General features: G+C 38.4%; 1 pseudogene; it reads right to left on the bottom strand.

The window, feature by feature from the left end:
• Positions 1–10462: 10462 nt before the first annotated feature.
• LOC132419584 (large ribosomal subunit protein eL21-like) lies at positions 10463–10989 on the bottom strand (annotated as a pseudogene).
• Between the last annotated feature and the right edge of the window lie 7897 nt (positions 10990–18886).

Genomic DNA, 18886 nt, shown 5'->3' with positions numbered 1-18886 from the left:
CGGGAGGGGGATGGGTGGAGGGTCGGGTGAGAGCCGGGCGGGGAAACTGCGGAGGGCAACCGTGCGCGGCGGAGGCGGAGCAAATATGCTCTCCCCGCTCGACCCTGCCGGCCGCCACGTGGGGCGCTGCGGAGACCAGTCGGCCCACAGCGCTGGGGCGCCTAGCCGGGGCGCCGAGCGACCGGACGCGTCGTCGCCGCTACCGGGGCCTCGGACTCCTTCGACCTCGTCGGCTGTCGCTTTTCTGTCGTACGCCCTGCGCCTTCACGCTTCGCTGTCAATCCGAGCGCACTCCCAGCACCCCGCGCACACGGGTGCACGCACGCTCAGCGTGTTTTGCACGGTGTGTACACATTTGACGTGCTCCAGCTGAAGGCCCCGACGCCGCCCGTGAAAGCTGCGGCCCAGGCGACCTCCGCCACGAGCTTCCCCTCCTCTCGGCTGGTCATCCCTCCTCGCGCACGGAAGTGCGTCGGGGGAAGAAAAGCGCCTCCATTCGGTAGGCAAACCGCCCGGCAGTTCACCAGAAAGGAAAACTTTCACCACCACCCTGGGAGGTAAATATTGTCGAGTATCCTCTCCATTGTGCAGATGAGAGAGAGCACTGCGGCTCCCAAAAGCGTGAATCAGGCCCAGTGGCGTCCCCAGTAGAAGCAGCTCCTCGAGTGTGCTTTTGAGTTCTTTCTCTGCGTTGTAGTCTCCAATATGTCCATTATTATTACCTTCAAACGTTTTATTTCACACGCGTTGAAAACAAAATATGCCTGCTTATGGGACGGGCTTGGAGACATTTAGGATGTAATTAATTGGAAATGTGAATATAGCTTTTTTTTAAATCAAGAAATGAATCCATTGGTTTGTGAGATAAGTAAACCCATGCCCCGTACACCCACTGTACTATCACTTTTTCATATTTTAAACGAAAATGAGTATTACATGATAGTATTTGAGTCGTGTTCCTTTAAGGAATCAGAGAAGCTGCTACATTGCTTGAAGAACTAGTATTTTGGAAATTACAGATTTACACCTCAGATATCTATAGGTACATGTCCCATTGTAGCAGGTAAGTGTTCCCAGGTCTCCGGTTAATAGGTCAAATTAAGAGAAAAGAGTGGAGGATTCCACTATCTTGTCCCAAGTACAGCACATGAGAATAATTATTTGTGAGCTATGAATGTGACTTGGAGCTGCCAGGAAAATCTTCAAGGAGGAAGTGGCATTCCTTTTGGACTTGAAGAATGGGTAAAATGTGAACACTTCAAGGGAGGAGTAAGAATACAGGCAAAGCCTGATCTGTTCTGAAACAAAGGAAAGAGGACCTGTGCCCCAAGCAAAAACCAGCATTAAGCAATGATATAGAAGATAGGAGCTAAAGTAAGCGGGGACTTAAATGTGTGGGATGCAGAATTTAGGCTGAGGAAGCTAACAAGTTCTGGACTAGAACATTGACTGGAAAAATTATAAAAGTCTTACAAAGATGTATAGGGCAAGAGTGTCCAGAATGGCTAAAAGGAGCTACCTAGACAAGGAGATTAACTGGGAGATTGCTAAAATCCTACAGTAGTGGAGAGAGAAAGGGCCTAGTTTTTGGCAATAAGAATGGAGAAGAAATCTTTAAAATACTTTTTTAAAAAATAGATCAGAATTGAAATAATTATATAAAGGTATAGTTTCCTTTATTCCCTCACCATCTCTATTTATACCACCCACTTCCTACCTGGAAAATTAATGGCTGTAGTATACTTTAAAGAAACCTTATCCAAAAATGCTGACCTTTTTTGTGATTTTATTATTGAATCATTTTTTAATTGAAATGAGATCCTGGAAAAAGAGCATTAAAGGAAAGGAATAAAGCCCTGCAGAAAACAGGAGACCCAGATGAAGGCAACTGACCGTGCTTGAATATATGTCCCAAGAAACCAGGATATATTTACATGTTAATATTTCACCTTTATGTCAAAATCTAAGAATAATGAACTTTAAGAATTGCTATGTGCCAGGCAGTGTAAGGTACAGTGAGTAAGTCACAGACCTCATCTTCAATAAACTATAAAAGTCTAGAGGAAGGTAGATGTATTCACATCCACTGTGTCTGGCTCCATGATCATACTTATTACGTAATATTGTCAGGTACACTGGGACCATCAAGGAGGTAATGATATCTTGGAAGGCTTCAAAAATAATGTGTGAACCATGTTTGGAGGTGGCCAAACATTACGAAGACCACGTGGAGAGTCATAGAGATGTGGAGAGGACTCCTCTTGGGGGAGGAGAGGGAACAGGCTGCCTTTTGGTATAGGCCCCACTTTCATGAAGGATCTTCAGTATATACACAGCTGGAACCGTTCAACAAGATCAAAAAGGAAGACGTTCATTCAAATTTAAACTCTTATCCCACTGATTGGTGTTACAATGAAGTAATTTTTAAAATAAATCTTATGAGTAACACAGTTATATGACACTAAGTTTTTTATGTATCGAAAGCATTGTTAGCTGTAAATATTTCAAATACACTACAAAAAATGTCTGGGCATTTCTTGAACTTTTAACTGGAAATGGGGATGTCTGTGGCTTTCCTCAATTTCTGAGAGGCTCTGAATATGAAAGGATGTAATCAGTCATTTTGGAAGAGTAGGAAATTAATTTGGCTGGAACCTAGGGTGGAGGTAGTGGCTGGAAGAGAACATTGAGGTTAATTGGAATCAATTAGCTAAGGGTCTTGTGCTAAGGAGTCTGAACATTGGGTGAACAGTGTTGTTCTTTGGGTGATGGGGAGCTTTTGGACATTTTAAACAAAGGAGTGCTGTAATGCAAACCAGGTTTTAGGATGATTAAACACCTTAAAGTTAAAATTCATTTCTATGAAGCTTTACAGTTAGCAAGAGACTTTTACATATATTATTATTTAATCCTCATATATAATTTTATTATATATATAAAAATGATCTAACAGCATAGGTATTATTATTATTATTATTTTTGGTATTATCTTTATATAAGAGGAAAAGCTCAGAGAAGTTAGGTGACTTGCTCAGGGTCTCATAGCTCCTCAGGGACGGGTCGCGTTCTGAAACCCAGGCCTTCAACTCTTCTGACTCTTAAGAGTCTGAAGGAATGTTAAAGATAACCTACTCTGTCTTCCCTCGTATTGAAAAAAAAAATGCAGTAATTTGTCTGTGCCATCTCTGACTTGTTATCCAGCCTTTTCTATGATATTTCCAGTGTTGGGAAATGATTATTTCATGAGGCAATGCATTTTACCCCAATCTATTAGCTCCAATTATTAAAAAGTGGTGTGGTAGAAGCTGGCCGACCAATATCTGAAACCCTGTTCCCATTTTACTACCTGGGTGAACTTGGATAAATTATTTGATCCCTCCAAACCTCAGTTTCCTCATATGTAAAAAAGGATGACAACAGCTACATAATTAGATGAACATTAGAAGAGTTGAAGGAGATTGCGTATGCAAAGAACCTAGACCAGTAATTTTCAACCTTAGCTGCACATAAGAGTCATTTGGGGCACTTTTTTTTTTTAATAGACTATTTTTTTAGAGCAGTTTAGGTTCGCAGTAAAGTTGAGCCGAAAATACAGAGAATTCCCATACACCTCCTGCCCCTATACATGCACAACTGTCAAAATCCCCCACAGGATAGTACATTTGTTACAATTAACGAACCTAGGTTGACACATCATTATCACTCAAAGTCCATAGTTCACATTAGAGTTCACTTTTGGTGTTGTATAGTCTACGGATTTTGACAAATATATCATCACACATATCCATCATTATAGAATAGTTTCACAGGCCTAAAAATCACCTGTGCTCTATGTATTCATCCCATTCACCCCTAGCTCCTAGCAACCACTAATCTTTTTACCTTGTCTGTTGTTTTACCTTATCCAGAATGTTATACAGTTGAAATCGTATAGTATGTAGCCTTTTCATGTCGGTTTCTTTCACTTAGTAATATGCATTTAATGTTCTTTCATGTCTTTTCATGGCTTAATAGCTCATTTCTTTTTAGGGCTGAATAATATTATGTTGTCCGGATGTACCAAAGTTTATTTATCCATCTACCTACTGAAGGACATCTTGGATGCTTCCAAGTTTTGGCAATAAAAATAAGCTTCTGTAAACATCCAGGCGCAAATTTTTACATGGACATAAGTTTTCAACTCATTTGGATGAATTCTAAGGACCATAATTTCTGGATTGTATGGTAAGAATATGTTTGTTTGTTTGTTTTCCTTCCAGTTTTACTGAGATATAATTGACATACTGCACTGTATAAGCTTAAGATGTACAACATAATTATTTGACTCACATATGTCATGAAATGATTACCACATTAGGTTTAGTGATCATCCATCATCTCATATAGATACCACATTAAAGAAATAGATTAAAAAATTATTTTTTCCTTGTGATGAGAACTCTTAGGATTTACTCTTAACAACTTTCATTTATAACGTTCAGCAGTGTTAATTATTGTTATCATGTCATAAATGACATCCCTCGTACATATTTTTCTTTTAACTGGAAGTTTGTACCTTTTGACTACCTTCATCTAATTCTCCCTCCCTCCCACAAGAATATGTTTACTTTTTATTTTATTTATGTATTTATTTATTTTTCGGTACGCGGGCCCCTCACTGTTGTGGCCTCTCCCGTTGCGGAGCACAGGCTCCGGATGCGCAGACTCAGCGGCCATGGCTCACGGGACTAGCTGCTCTGCGGCATGTGGGATCTTCCCAGACTGGGGCATGAACCCATGTCCCCTGCATCGGCAGGCGGACTCTCAACCACTGCGCCACCAGGGAAGCCCAAGAATATGTTTACTTTTGTAAGAAACTGCCAAACTGTCTTCCAAAGTAGCTATACCATTTTGCATTTCTTTTTTCTTTTTTTTTTTTTTTTTTGCTGAGCTGCATAGCTTGTGGGATCTTAGTTCCCTGACCAGGGATCAAGAGCGCCAAGTCCTAACCACTGGACCTCCAGGGAATTCCCCCCCATTTTGATTTCCATAAGCAGTGAATGAGAGTTCCTGTTGCCCAACATTCTCGTCAGCATTTGCTATTGTCAGTGTTTTGGATTTTGCCCATTCTAATAGGTGTGTAGTGGTATCATATTATTGTTTTAATTTTCAATTCCCTAATGGCTTGTGATGTGGAGCATCTTTTCATATACTTATTTGCTACCTGTATATCTTCTTTGATGAGGTGTCTGTTCAGATCTGTTGCCCATTTTTTAAGCATATTGTTCATTTTCTTGTTGAACTGTAAGTGTTCTTTGTATATTCTGATAGTAGTCTTTATCAGATGTGTCTTTGTGAATGTTTTCTTCACCTGGGGAACTTTTAAAATGTCAGACGATCAGGTCATATCTCAGACCCCTTCAGTCAGGGTCTCTGAAGGTAGAATCCGGACATCAGTATTTTTTAAAAAAATGTTTATTTATTTATTTATTTTGGCTGCACTGGGTCTTAGTTGCGGCTTGTGGGATCTTTGTTGCGGCATGCAGACATCTTAGTTACGGCATGTATGCGGGATCTAGTTCCCTGACCAGGAATCAAACCCAGGCCCCCTGCATTGGGAGTGCGGAGTCTTACCCACTGGACCACCAAGGAAGTCCTCGGACATCAGTATTTTTTAAAGTCATTCTAATGTGTAACCAAGGCTGAGAACCACTGACCTAAGTCAATACAATAATAATAATATTTAAATATAATTATAATGACACTATCATTATTATTATTGCTGCTTAATTTTCTTAGGCACTTATCATGTCCTGACACTCTTCTAAATATATTACAAGTATTAATTCATTATGGACATTAGCTACTTTGATGTACTATGTTGCCTTGGCCTGAGTTTTGTTTTCCTAATCTATAAGCCTAAGATAATAATAGAAACTAACCCCTCATAGAATAAATATATAAACAAGATAATGCATGTAAATGCCTACCACATATTAAACACTCAAAAGTGCCAGCTATTAATATTAATTACATTATTAGTTGTGCTCTCTAATATGGCATGCTAGGTCTGCTCCCTCTTCCATGGGACAGGTCACCACAATTAAAGACAGCAGTCATGATTCCACGTCCTTTTTTCTCCAGGCAAAGTAAGTCTAGTTCCTTCAACAGCTTTACCCTCCTTGGTCATGGTCCAGTTTCTCCTAAAATTCTTTAACTTATTCCTAAGTCTAAAACTGTGCTTTAAAGGTGGTCAGACCAGGACGAGGAGAAGTCTTCTGTTGCATTGGGTTGGGAGGGTGGTAGTCACATCACTCTTTAGGCTCATACAGAGTCTGCAGTAAACTAAAGCCCTTACTTCTTGCTACCTGAACTGCCAAGCCAGCTTTTCTTCAGTCTTTTAATTTAGCGGTTAATATTTTTGTCCTTCATGTTTAGACTTATTAAATTTCGTCTTGTTGATTCTGCATCAGTACTGCATCCTGTGGCAATCTCTTTGAATCCCAATTGGGTAGTGAAATGTATCAGCCATCCTTCCAAATTCTTTGTTAGTAGTTGATTAGATAAAGGTGTGACAGAACTTGGCCAAAGCAAAGGCACTGGTGTGTCACAAACCTTTCACCAAGCAGTTTTTTATGCATTAAGTAACATTCTCTTGATGTAGTTGTTCAGGTAACTATGACTTTACCTAACAGTATTTATCACCTGACCCACTTACATCCTTCTTAGCAATAAGAATTTTAACATACTTTTTTTTTAAAAAGTGACAATACTAAGAAAATGAAAACCAAAATTGAGTCTTGTAGTACAGAATGAACATATTTGTATCCAAGATTTTAAAGGAAATGTTGTCAATTGCCTTCTTGAAATCCACTTATTTCAACTATGACATCCCAATAATAACATTTGGGGAAGTTGGGTAAAGTATATATGTAGGAAGCCTTTTTATTTTTTTTTGCAATTTTTTTGTGTTTGAACTTATTTCAAAATTGAAAGTTAAAAAAATAAGATAGTAAGTTTAGCTTGAGATGACTAATTCTTAGTATTGCTGTCTTCTAGGAATCATCCTTCTTTTCTAAAGATTTCAAAAATGATGTATTTATAAATATATTCTAAAATTTTGACAATTTTTTACAAGATTCAGTCTATCCATCATATGTCCCTTGGTAATGAAGACAGAAAACAAATAATAGTTGTAAAAGTTGTGTGTTTTATGTTCCTAGTTAGTTGTTCTTTCTCCAAGGCTGAAAGAAAAGGTTGTTACTCTTCATTAGCATGCTCAGGTGCATAATAAGTACTTTATAACTTAGTTAAAGGAAAAGTAGGATCTGATTTATGAAAATTCATTCAATAGAAGACTTTCAAGAACCTAAGTTCTGTAAAGAAGTCTATTTTCTGGGACTTCCCTGGTGGCGCAGTGGTTAAGAATCCTCCTGCCAATGCATGGAACATGGGTTCGATCCCTAGTCCAGGAAGATCCCATATGCCTCAGAGTGACTAAGCCCTTGAGCCACAACTACTGAGCCTGCACTCTAGAGCCCACATACCACAACTGCTGAGCCTGTGTGCCACAACTACTGAAGCCCACGCGCCTAGAGCTCGTGCTCTGCAACAAGAGAAGCCACTGCAATAAGAAGCCCGTGCACTGCAACGAAGAGTAGCCCCCACTCACCACAACTAGAGAAAGCCCACACACAGCAACGAATACACAAAACAGCCAAAAAAAATAAATTAATAAATTAATTTTTAAAAAAAGAATTATAGGGGGCTTCCCTGGTGGTGCAGTGGTTGGGAGTCCGCCTGCCGATGCAGGGGACGCAGGTTTGTGTCCCGGTCCGGGAGGATCCCACATGCCGCGGAGCAGCTGAGCCATGGCCGCTGAGCCTGCGCGTCCGGAGCCTGTGCTCCGCGACGGGAGAGGCCACAACAGTGAGAGGCCCGCGTACCCAAAAAAAAAAAAGGAAAAAAAAAAAAAATAAATAAATAAATAAATAAATAATTATATTTTCTTATTAGATATTTTAAAAAGTGTGTTGGGGAAAAACATATAATAATTGTATAAATTTGAAGTTTCTCCTATATATTTGCTATTAAGGGATTATTGTTAATTGTTTTTAATGTGTGATAATGATATAATGGTTATATTACCAAAAAAAAAGAGTCCTTATTGCTTAGAGAAGCATACTAAAATATTTACAGATAAAATGATATGATGACTAGGATTTGCTACAAAATAGTTTGAGGGGATAGTGGGTAGAGTACAGATGAAACATAATTGGCCATGCACTGGGGATAACTATTGAATCTGGGTAATAAGTACATGGGGGTTCATTATACTAGTGTCTGTAGTTTTGTGTGTATTTGAAAATCTCATAATAAAAATGATTTTTTAAAAATATATGGGAGGTCTAAGAGGATAAAGGAAGCAATACTGACATTTTGAGATAATCTTATGGAAATGTTTCTTAATTTTAAGTTACAGCATCATTTAACCTTTTATCTATGGAGAGAGTGCTATAGTTATTTACTTAAGCTTTTTAAAACTCAATATAGTTCAAGTAAGTTTATTCTTATGTTTTTGTTATATAATAAATTAAAGAGGTAACATTATAGGGGATAATGAAAGGAACAGATATTTTTAAAATTAACTTACAAACACTTATACAGAGCTTACTATGTGTAGGCACCCTTTTAAGTGCTTTGTAATTACTAACTCATTTAATCCTCCTCACAACCCTACAAGGGAGATAATGTTATTTTCTCCATTTTACAGATGGGGAAATGAAGGCCTATAAAAGTTAAGTAATCTGTAAGATCACACAGCTGGTAAACAACAAAGGTGGATTTTGAATCCAGAAAGCCTGGCTGCAGAAGCTCTCTCTCTCTCACTGGGCTAAATGAACCCCCCCAACACACACACACCATGATAAAAAGAAATACACCTTGAGGCATTAAGCATATAGAAATTATAGCACGAGTGCAGAAAAATAAATACACCAGGATATTTACTGCAGCATTTTTATACTTACTGAATATTGGAAACTGCCTACATGTCCCATCAATAGCAAAGTGAACAAATCTGCCCAGATTCATTTAACCTGTGCAGATGTTTAAAAGGAGATTGACTTAGAAAAATGAAAAATATTTAAAATTAGAATAGAAAGTTACAGAATCATAAACATTAAGATCCCATTTTTAAATTCTATATATAATATGAATAAACATAACGTAAGAGGGACTTCTCTGGTGGTCCACTGGTTAAGAATCTGAGCTTCTGCTGCAGGGGGCCAAGGTTTTGATTCCTGGTTGGGGAACTAAGATCTGGCATGCTGCGCAGTGTGACCTAAATGAATGAATGAATGATACATCAAACTATTAAATGGTTTCCTCTGAAAAGTGAATCAGAAAAAAGGGAATAAGAGAGAGCACTTCGATTTTTATTTTATATTTCTTTTTAGTGTTTGAATTTCTTTTACAATCACTTTTGCAATTAAAAACATTTTTTAATGTAATACATATATACAGTGTAAAACTTGGGAAGTCCAATAGAATAAAAAGAAAAAACAATAATAATCACCTACCACCTTGAGGTCATTATTATTAACATTTTGATAACACTTCCATGACCTTTTTTCCTATACAGAAATATATACATACACAAAATCATACACATTATATATTGTGATTGTATTAAATAATATGAAATTAATGACAGTAAACAAGTCTTAAGCCCTTTTCTTGGACTTCTTACATCACCAGAGTCCAAAATTCATCTACCCAACACCATCGCAGCTCATGTGTTATTCAAGGAGTCCGTTTTATCCTTTTTATCAGCTAACTAAAGAAGCCTGAGGGCCAGACTTTGATTATCTGAGCTAGGAAAACTAGCTGCTTTCCTTCAGCCTTAAGGATTAAACTTATACTTTCAGAGATCAGTGTGTCTGCCATAGCAGATGAGTTAAAAAGGTGAGCAGTTATTCAAGTAAAGCTCCTTAGCAGAAAAATCCATCTAGGTCATTCAAAACCAAAGTACTTCCCTCGAGGTCATTTGCCAAAGCTTATCTGAATCCTTGTCTAAAACACCTTGGAAGGTAAATCAGAATTTAATATAAACTTGGAGCCCAGGAAATATGTTTGATTTACTAGGTAAATGCCAATGGCTTGATAATACCTGCAGACTGTATATATGTATTATTAATGCTTTCATGGAAATGATATCTGTTCTAGTTTTTCTTTGAAAATCATCATTAGATGATTTCAAGATTTTTTTATTATTCACTTTCTTTAGTTTTATATTCAATTTTTCTGATGTGTGCATCATATATATCATATATACATATATGTATATATTTAAATATATAAACTTTGTATATACACATGTGTGTACATTAAATATATGTATATATATACTTTTAATAGTAGCTTTGTGGAAATATAATTCATATACAATTAATGCTTTTAAAGTGTACAGTTCAGTGGTTTTTATAACAGTCCCAAGGCCTTTTATTTTTTTTTAATACCTTTCATGCCGTGAATTCATAGGGAATGTGTTTCAGCAGTTCAGGCTCCTTTCCATTGGTTTTTACAAAGTTTGCTTCTCTGGGTGAAACAGGCTGGTGCTTTAGTTGAATCCAAGTACCACTGTCTTTGGCTTCCTTCTTTTTCTGATTATTTTCCTTCACATGTTTCAGGAAGCTATCTTGGCTCTTAAGAATGTTTAATACATTCAGTATATACGTTAATTCTCTTGGCAAGATTCTTGCCCTTAACTCGTTTGTTTACAACAATGCCAACAGCATGCTGGGTAATATAGTAGACTCTTCTAGTTTTGCCTTGGTAACATTTGTGGGGCATTCCTCTTTGAATAGTGCCCATTCCATTGAGGTTTACAATATCACCTTTTTTGTAGGTTTGCATGTATGTGGCCAAAGGACCAACAACATGTTTTCGAAAAGGCCTAGAGAACATAAAGAAGGTGCTTCTCTTCTTTCCATTTGTGTTCGTCATTTTGGTGAATGACTGGAAGATGGCAGTTCCAGCCAAAAGTGTCTTTTTTAATAATAGCCATCCTAGTGAGTGTGAAGTAGTATCTCATTGTGATTTTTATGTGCATTTTCCTAATGACTAATGATGTTGAGCATTTTTTATGTGCTTATTTGCTCTTCATATGCCTTCTTTGGAAAAAAATCTGTTCAGATTCTTCATGCATTTTAAGATTGGGTTTTTTCATTGTTGAGTTATGAGTTCTTTAAATATTCTGGATATAAGTCCCTTGTCAGATATAATTTGCAAATGTAGTCTCCAATCCTGTGTGTTGCCTTTTCAGTTTCTTTTATTTTTTGGCTGTGTTGGGTCTTCATTGCTGCGTGTGGGCTTTCCCTAGTTGCAGCGAGCAGAGGCTACTCTTCGTTTCCGTGCGCGGGCTTCTCATTGCGGTGACTTCTCCTGTCGTGGAGCAGGGGGTCTAGGCACATGGGTTTCAGTAGTTGTGGCTCTTGGGCCCAGTAGTTGTACCAAACCCGTGTCCCTTGCAGGCAGGTTCTTAACCACTGCGCCACCAGGGAAGTCCCACCTTTTCAGTTATTTTTTTTATTTTTATTTTTTTTGCGGTACGCGGGCCTATCACCGTTGTGGCCCCTCCCGCCGGGGAGCACAGGCTCCGGACGCGCAGGCCCAGCGGCCATGGCTCACGGGCCCAGCCGCTCCATGGCACGCGGGATCCTCCCGGACCGGGGCACGAACCCGTGTCCCCTGCATCAGCAGGTGGACTCCCAACCACTGCGCCACGAGGGAAGCCCAATTTTTTTTTTTATTAATTTATTTATTTTTGGTTGCGTTGGGTCTTTGTTGCTGCGCGTGGGCTTTCTCTAGTTGAGTCAAGTGGGGGCTACTCTTCATTGCGGTGCACAGGCTTCTCATTGTAGGGTCTTCTCTTGTTGCGGAGCACGGGCTCTAGGCACGTGGGCTTCAGTAGTTGTGGTGCGTGGGCTCAGTAGTTGTGGCTCTCGGGCTCCAGAGGACAGGCTCAGCAGTTGTGGTGCACAGGCTGAGTTGCTCTGCGGCATATGGGATCTTCCTGGACCAGGGCTCAAACCCATGTCCCCTGCATTGGCAGGCGGATTCTTAACCACTACCCCACCAGGGAAGTCCCTCAGTTTCTGGTGGTGTTTTGTGAAGCACAAAAGTTTAAAATTTTTATGAAGTCCAATTTATCTATTTTTTTCTTTTGTCACGTGTGCTTTCAGAATCTAAGAAACCATTGCTTAATTCAAGATCGTGGATATTTACATTTATGTTTTCTTCTAAAAGTTTTATAATTTAAGCTCTTACATTTAGGTTTATCATTTATTCTAAATTAATTTTTGTATATGTTGTGAGGTGGGAGTCCAACTTTATTCTTATTTGCACATGAATATCCAATTGTCTCAGCACTATTTGTTGAAAAGACTGTTAATTTCCCATGACTCGCCTTGGCACCTTTGTTGAAAATCAACTTACCATGAGTGTAAAGGTTTATCTGGACTCTCAATTATGTTTCATTGATCTGAATTTCTGTCCTTATTCCAGCACCACCCTGAGTTGCTTACTGTAGCTTTGTAGTTTTGAAATCATGAAGTGTGAAGTCTTCAATGTTGTTCTTTTTCAAGATCATTTTGGCTATTCTGGGTTGTTTGCATTTCCATATGAATTTTAAGGTCAGCTTGTCAATTGTAAAAAAAAAAAAAAGAAGCTCTGAATTTTTTTTTTGAGATTGGTGTCTGACTTTTATTTTATTTTATTTTATTTATTTATTTATTTTTTGTGGTACACGGGCCTCTCACTGCTATGGCCTCTCCCGCTGCAGAGCACAGGCTCCGGACGCACAGGCCCAGCGGCCATGGCTCACGGGCCCAGCCGCTCCGCGGCACGTGGTATCCTCCCAGACTGGGGCACGAACCCGTGTCCCCCTCATCGGCAGGCAGACCCCCAACCACTGCGCCACCAGGGAAGCCCCTGACTTTTATTTTTTAAATTTTTATTGGGGTATAGTTGATTTACAATGTTGTATTAGTTTCTCCTGTACAGCAAAGTAAATCATTTATACATATACACATATCCACTTTTTTTAATGTTTTTTTAGATATTTATTTATCTTTATTTTTTTTTAATTTTTTTTTGGCCGCGTTGGGTGTTTGTTGCTGTGCGTGGGCTTTCTATAGTTGTGGCAAGTGGCAGCTGCTCTGCGTTGCACTGCGCAGGCCTCTCATTGCGGTGGCTTCCCTTGTTGCGGAGCATGGGCTCTAGGCGCGCAGGCTCCAGTAGTTGGGGCACGCTGTGGCACGCAGGCTCAGTAGTTGTGGCTTGCGGGCTCTAGAGCACAGGCTCAGTAGTTGTGGCGCACGGGCTTAGTTGCTCCGCGGCATGTGGGATCTTCCCGGACCAGAGATCAAACCCGTGTCACCTGCATTGGTAGGAGGATTCTTAAACCACTGCACCGCCAGGGAAGTCCCTTATGTTTACTTTTTTTTAATATTTATTTATTTGCCTGCTCTGGGACTTAGTTGTGGCATGCAGGATCATTTAGTTGCAGCATGTGGGCTCTTAGTTGTGGCATGTGGGATCTAGTTCCCTGACCAGGGATCAAACCCAGGCCCCCTGCATTGGGAGCTCGAAGTCTTAACCACTGGACCACCAGGGAAGTCCCTATCCACTCTTTTTTAGATTCTTTTCCCATATAGATCATTACAGAATATTGAGTAGAGTTCCCTGTGCTATTCAGTAGGTCCTTATCAGTTATCTGCTTTATATATAGTAGTGTGTATATGTCAATCCCAGTCTCCCAATTTATCCCTCCCTGCTTTTCTCCCCTGGTAGCCATAAGTTTGTCTTCTACATCTGTGACTCTATTTCTGTTTTATAAATAAGTTCGTTTGTATCATTTTTTTAGATTCCGCATGTAAGCAATATCATATGATATTTGTCTTTCTGTCTGACTTACTTCACTTAGTATGATAATCTCTAGGTCCATCCATGTTGCTTCAAATGGCATTTTTTTTTATGTCTAAGTAATATTCCATTGTGTATATGTACCACATCTTCTTTATCCATTCATCTGTTGATGGACGTTTAGGTTGCTTCCATGTCTAAACAAGCTCTGATGGGAATTCCCTGGTGGTCCAGTGGTTAGGACTTGGAGCTTCCACTGCAGGGGGCCTGGGTTCAATCCCTGGTTGGGGAACTAAGATCCCACAAGCAGCGTGGTGCAGCCAAAAAAATATAAAATTTAAAAATAAACAAGCTCTGATTTTGATAGAGATTACATTGGGTATGTACATCAGTTTGGGAAGTATTGCCATTTTAATAATGTTTCCCAATTTATAAATATGAGATATCTTCATTTGTTTAGTTCATCTTTAATCTTTCAGTAATATTTTATAGTTTTCAGTGTACATGTTTTGTACTTATTTTAAGTCATGGAGATGTTTCCATGTATACTTGAGAAGAATGTGCATTCTGTTTTAGTTGGGTGAATGTCCCTTAGGTCTAGTTGGTTTATAATATTGTTCAAGTCTTCTCTTTCCTTACTGATCATCTGTTTGGCTGTTCTAGTCATCATTGAAAGTGGAGTAGTGAAGTCATCAATTATTATTGTTGAACTATCTATGTCTCCCTTCAGTTTTATTAGTTTTTACTTCATGTATTTTGGGACTTTGTTGTTAGGTGCATATATATTTATAGTTATGTCTTCCCAACAGACTGATCCATTTATCATTATAATATATCCTTCTTTGCCTCTAGTAACAATTTTCGTCTTAAACTCTACTTTTTCTTGGGCCATGTGGCTTGTGGGATCTTAGTTTCCCAATCAGGGATCGAACTCGAGCCCTCGGCAATGAAAGTGCAGAGTCCTAACCACTAGACTGTCAGGGAATTCCCTTAAAATCTATTTTGTCTGGTATTAGTATAGCCACTCCAGCTCTCTTTTGAGTACTGTTCTGTATGGTGTATATACTTTTGCATTCTTTTCCTTTCAACTTGTGTTTTTGAATCCAGTTTGTCTTTTATAAACAGCATATAGTTGAATCATTTTTTTATCCATTCTGCAGATTTATGCCTTTTGATTGAAGTGTTTAGTCTGTTTACAATTAAGGTAATTATTGATAACATAGTTCTTACATCTGCCATTTTGTTATTTGTTTTCTGTGTGTTTTATGTCTATTTTATTCCTCCATTACTGCTTTCTTTTTTGTTAAGTAGTTATTTTTTGGTATATCATTTCAATTCCTTTGTTGTTTCTTTTACTATATGTTTCTGAGTTCTTAGTGGTTATGCTAAGGATTAGAGTTAACATCTTTTTTTAAAAAAAGATTTGTTTATTATTATTATTTATTTTTATTTTTTGGGGGGGTGCATCAGGTCTTAGTTGCGACATGCAGGATCTTCATTGAGGCATGCGGGATCTTCATTGAGGCACATGGGCTTCTGTCTAGTTGTGGTACGCAGGCTCCAGGGCGTGTAGGCTCTGTAGTTGTGGCGTGCCAGTTCCAGATCGCGTGGACTCTGTAGTTTGCGGCACGCGGGCTCCCTATCTTAGGCACGCGAGCTCAGTAGTTGTGGCGTGTGCGCTTATTTGCCCTGCAGCATGTGGGATCTTAGTCGCCTGACCAGGGATCGAACCCACGTCCCTTGCATTGTAAGGCAGATTCTTTACCACTGGGCCACCAGGGAAGTCCCTAGAGTTAACGTATTAATTTTAAAATAACCAAGTTTGGATTAATACCAACTGAATTTCAATAGTATACAAAAATTTTATTCCATATAGCTTTATTTCCTCCCTTCTCCAAGTGCTATTATTGACATACAGTTACAACTTTGTATATCGTATACCCATCAACTCAGTTTTATAATCGTTGCTTTATGCAGTTGTTTCTTAAATAAGTTGCAAGAATAAAAGAGTTACAAACAAAAATACATTCATACTATCTTTTATGTTTACCTATGTATTTACCTTTACCATTGCTCTGTACATCATGTATTGGCTTATTTTAGGCTCTTATTAAAATTTTTCAAAATATTCAGTTACATCTGCTGTTTCCCTCAGTTGTTTTCCCCTCTCAATAGTTTTTACGCTGTAATTATCTAAAGTAATGTGGTTTAGTGGAAAGACTGAGTTTTGAATCAAGAGTCTGGTCACCTACTAATGGCTTTCAGTCCATTGACTGATTTTCTAATCCAGATTAAGCCATTTAGTCACTATCCGGGCTTCGATTTCCGTAACTCAGAAGTGGAAAGAGTAGTATTTGGCCGTATTTGACTGCTGACTTTAAATGTACCACTCTACCAAGTATAGGTCCTACCACAGATGAGAGAAGTTCTCTTGTAATTCTAGTCTAGCAGCTAATGTACAGAAAGAAGGTCAAAACCTTTATAACATTATAGGCTAGTATTCCAACAAGAGAGAGAAAATGACTGAGAATAAATAAAAAATTATGAAAACTGCTTCAGATGATCTGTTGCTATTTGCAATATGCTTTGTAAAAACAAAAATCCTTCAACTTGCAAATTGCTTATATTTCTATGAAGAAAATATAAATAAAATAATAATCTTATGAATACTCCCCAGTATTGTAAATACCTATTCCTTAGCTAAATTCATTTTAAAAATCCAGTCATAGCCCAGCATAGGGATCAGGAAAACTTGAGTCAGCCAGCTATTTGAAGTGAGTTTGGGGGGAAAAAAAAAGTATATCTGAATCTTAAGAGTATATTTAATATGTTTTCTTAGTCTCCTGTTTCCTGAGGTCTACTCTTCCTATCAGTTTTTTGTTTTATTTGTTTTTAGGGAAGAAAATAATCATATTCACCTTGGAAGTAAGCCAGAGCCAGAATCACCATCATTTAGAGTATAACCCGTAAAATCTATTCTGGTCATTTTCTTTGCCCCCACTCAAACAACAGTAAAAATGAGGTTGAAAATAATTCCTTAGGGGCCACAGGTGAAATTCTTCCTCATAGACATTTAATTTGGGATTGAATTTTTAGCAGGGATACCAATTACACCTAGAACAATAAGGTAGTTCTTGGTGATTCATCAAGCAGAAGGTGTTTTGGCCTTTTGCTCCTGTTGGAAACAAGTCCAAGTTGGAAACACCTTCTACACTCAGGTTTTGTCAGTTGATGAGGTTCTGACCATGGTAATTTCTGAATATTAATGAAAGAACAAGTCAAAGTAGATGATCTGGTTAGTGTTTCCTAGTATTATTCAGACCCGTTATACAAAGATACTTATTCTAAGGAACTTCCTTTGTCCTTCTTAGTCTTGAGGAAATGTGACTAGATTGACTGGAGTGTAATCTTGCTAACCATTGCATAACTTTCCATATGATTCTACCTTGTCAAAGGGAAGCTAGCCTTTGCCTTACTCTATTACACTATTTAAAAGCATACTCTTTGTAACCAAATAAAAAAGAAATATATTTTGCTATTCTTTCACACTCAAAAGAAGGTGTAGGTGGATATCCGTGTTTTTTTAGCTAAAGAACCCCATGTCCTTTCATTAGTGGTCTGGAATCTTGTTAGCAAATGAAATTTGCACGTGGCCTTTGTATTAGCGTTACTGTCACACTGTGTACGTATGGGAGATAGAAGACGCTAAAAATAACTAATCTAGCTTCAGTAAATGGACCGAACTGTGTGTGCTGCATATTCCCACAGACTTAATGATCTGGGTAAGATAATATTTATTCTCAGAACAAATCACAATTGAAACCCTTATTCTCCTCTCATTTGGAGTTTTTTTTCCCCTCTCTTTCCCCCTAACCTGAGAATGGTTTTTTTAAGAGGAGCTTGCAGTCTCAAGAAAAAAAGCACAGAAACGTCTCTTCATAGTGGTTTCTTCAGTCAAATACATTCTGTATTGTAACATTGATAAAATTATGACAGAATTTTAAATAATACGGCAATTGCTTTTCCCCATTTGACTTATTTTAGTCACTGATATAATGTTCCTGCTTCAGAGATTTACTTCTTATCTATGGATTAATAGAAACATATGAAAAGTATTGATTTGTTTACCTGTTCAGGTTCTTAAATTCTAAATCTTAAAAATAAGTTTATTTGTAGCTATAACTCATAAGTGTCCGGCTTTTCATTTCTTTCAGAAATAAGGCAGAAGGTGGTTAATATCCTCATCTGCTTCTCATTGGTCCTCATAGGTTCACCCCTGCTCCCCTCTCTCATGTTACACAACATTAGGGAGCCTGGAACATAGTGTCAGCATCTTTCTAAAGGCAGTGGGTGATATTTACACACTTAAGCTGCTGGCACTGACAGGGTGACTGGAGTCAAATGTAAACCATGGCATTTATCATTCCCAGTCAAATATATTGTGCAATGAGTAGCAATGGGCACTGTGTGAAAGGTTGCCTAATAAGCCGCCCTAGTCTTAGGATTAGTCAGCATCTTGCTGTGAGGTGTGTGTGACCAAGATACTGGAGGTTGTTGGAGATGGAAAGGCAGGCTGGCCAATGATAGGAAAAAGGAGGGGCAGCTCAACTCTTGGCAAACAATTGAATCTTAGCACAGTGCATTTGTTTTCTGAGGTGCAGAGGCTGAGAGGCTGCTGAGAAACATCTGAGGGAAAGATGTCGTTTTCTGACTTTTTATTGTTTTTCATGAAAACTTTCCCCTGTGTAAAATCTTAGAAGCCAGTGTAATTTCTGGTCATGTTAATTTATAGTGGAACCAAAAAATGCTTTTTGGGGAAATCTTTTTTTCTTTGTAATAGAAAGTTTAATTATTAAAAACAACATGATCACACTAAGATAATTAGAAAAAGCAAGGGGGAAAACGCTCATAATCCCTTTTACTAAAAATAATCATGATATCATAGTAGCATACATTTTTATTCTTTGAACTGTTTTACAGA

The sequence above is a fragment of the Delphinus delphis genome, chromosome 2 (assembly GCF_949987515.2).
Source record: "Delphinus delphis chromosome 2, mDelDel1.2, whole genome shotgun sequence".
Classification (NCBI taxonomy): Eukaryota; Metazoa; Chordata; class Mammalia; order Artiodactyla; family Delphinidae; genus Delphinus; species Delphinus delphis.
The sequence above is the reverse complement of the archived record's forward strand: the minus strand, read 5'-3'. Positions and strand labels throughout refer to the sequence as shown.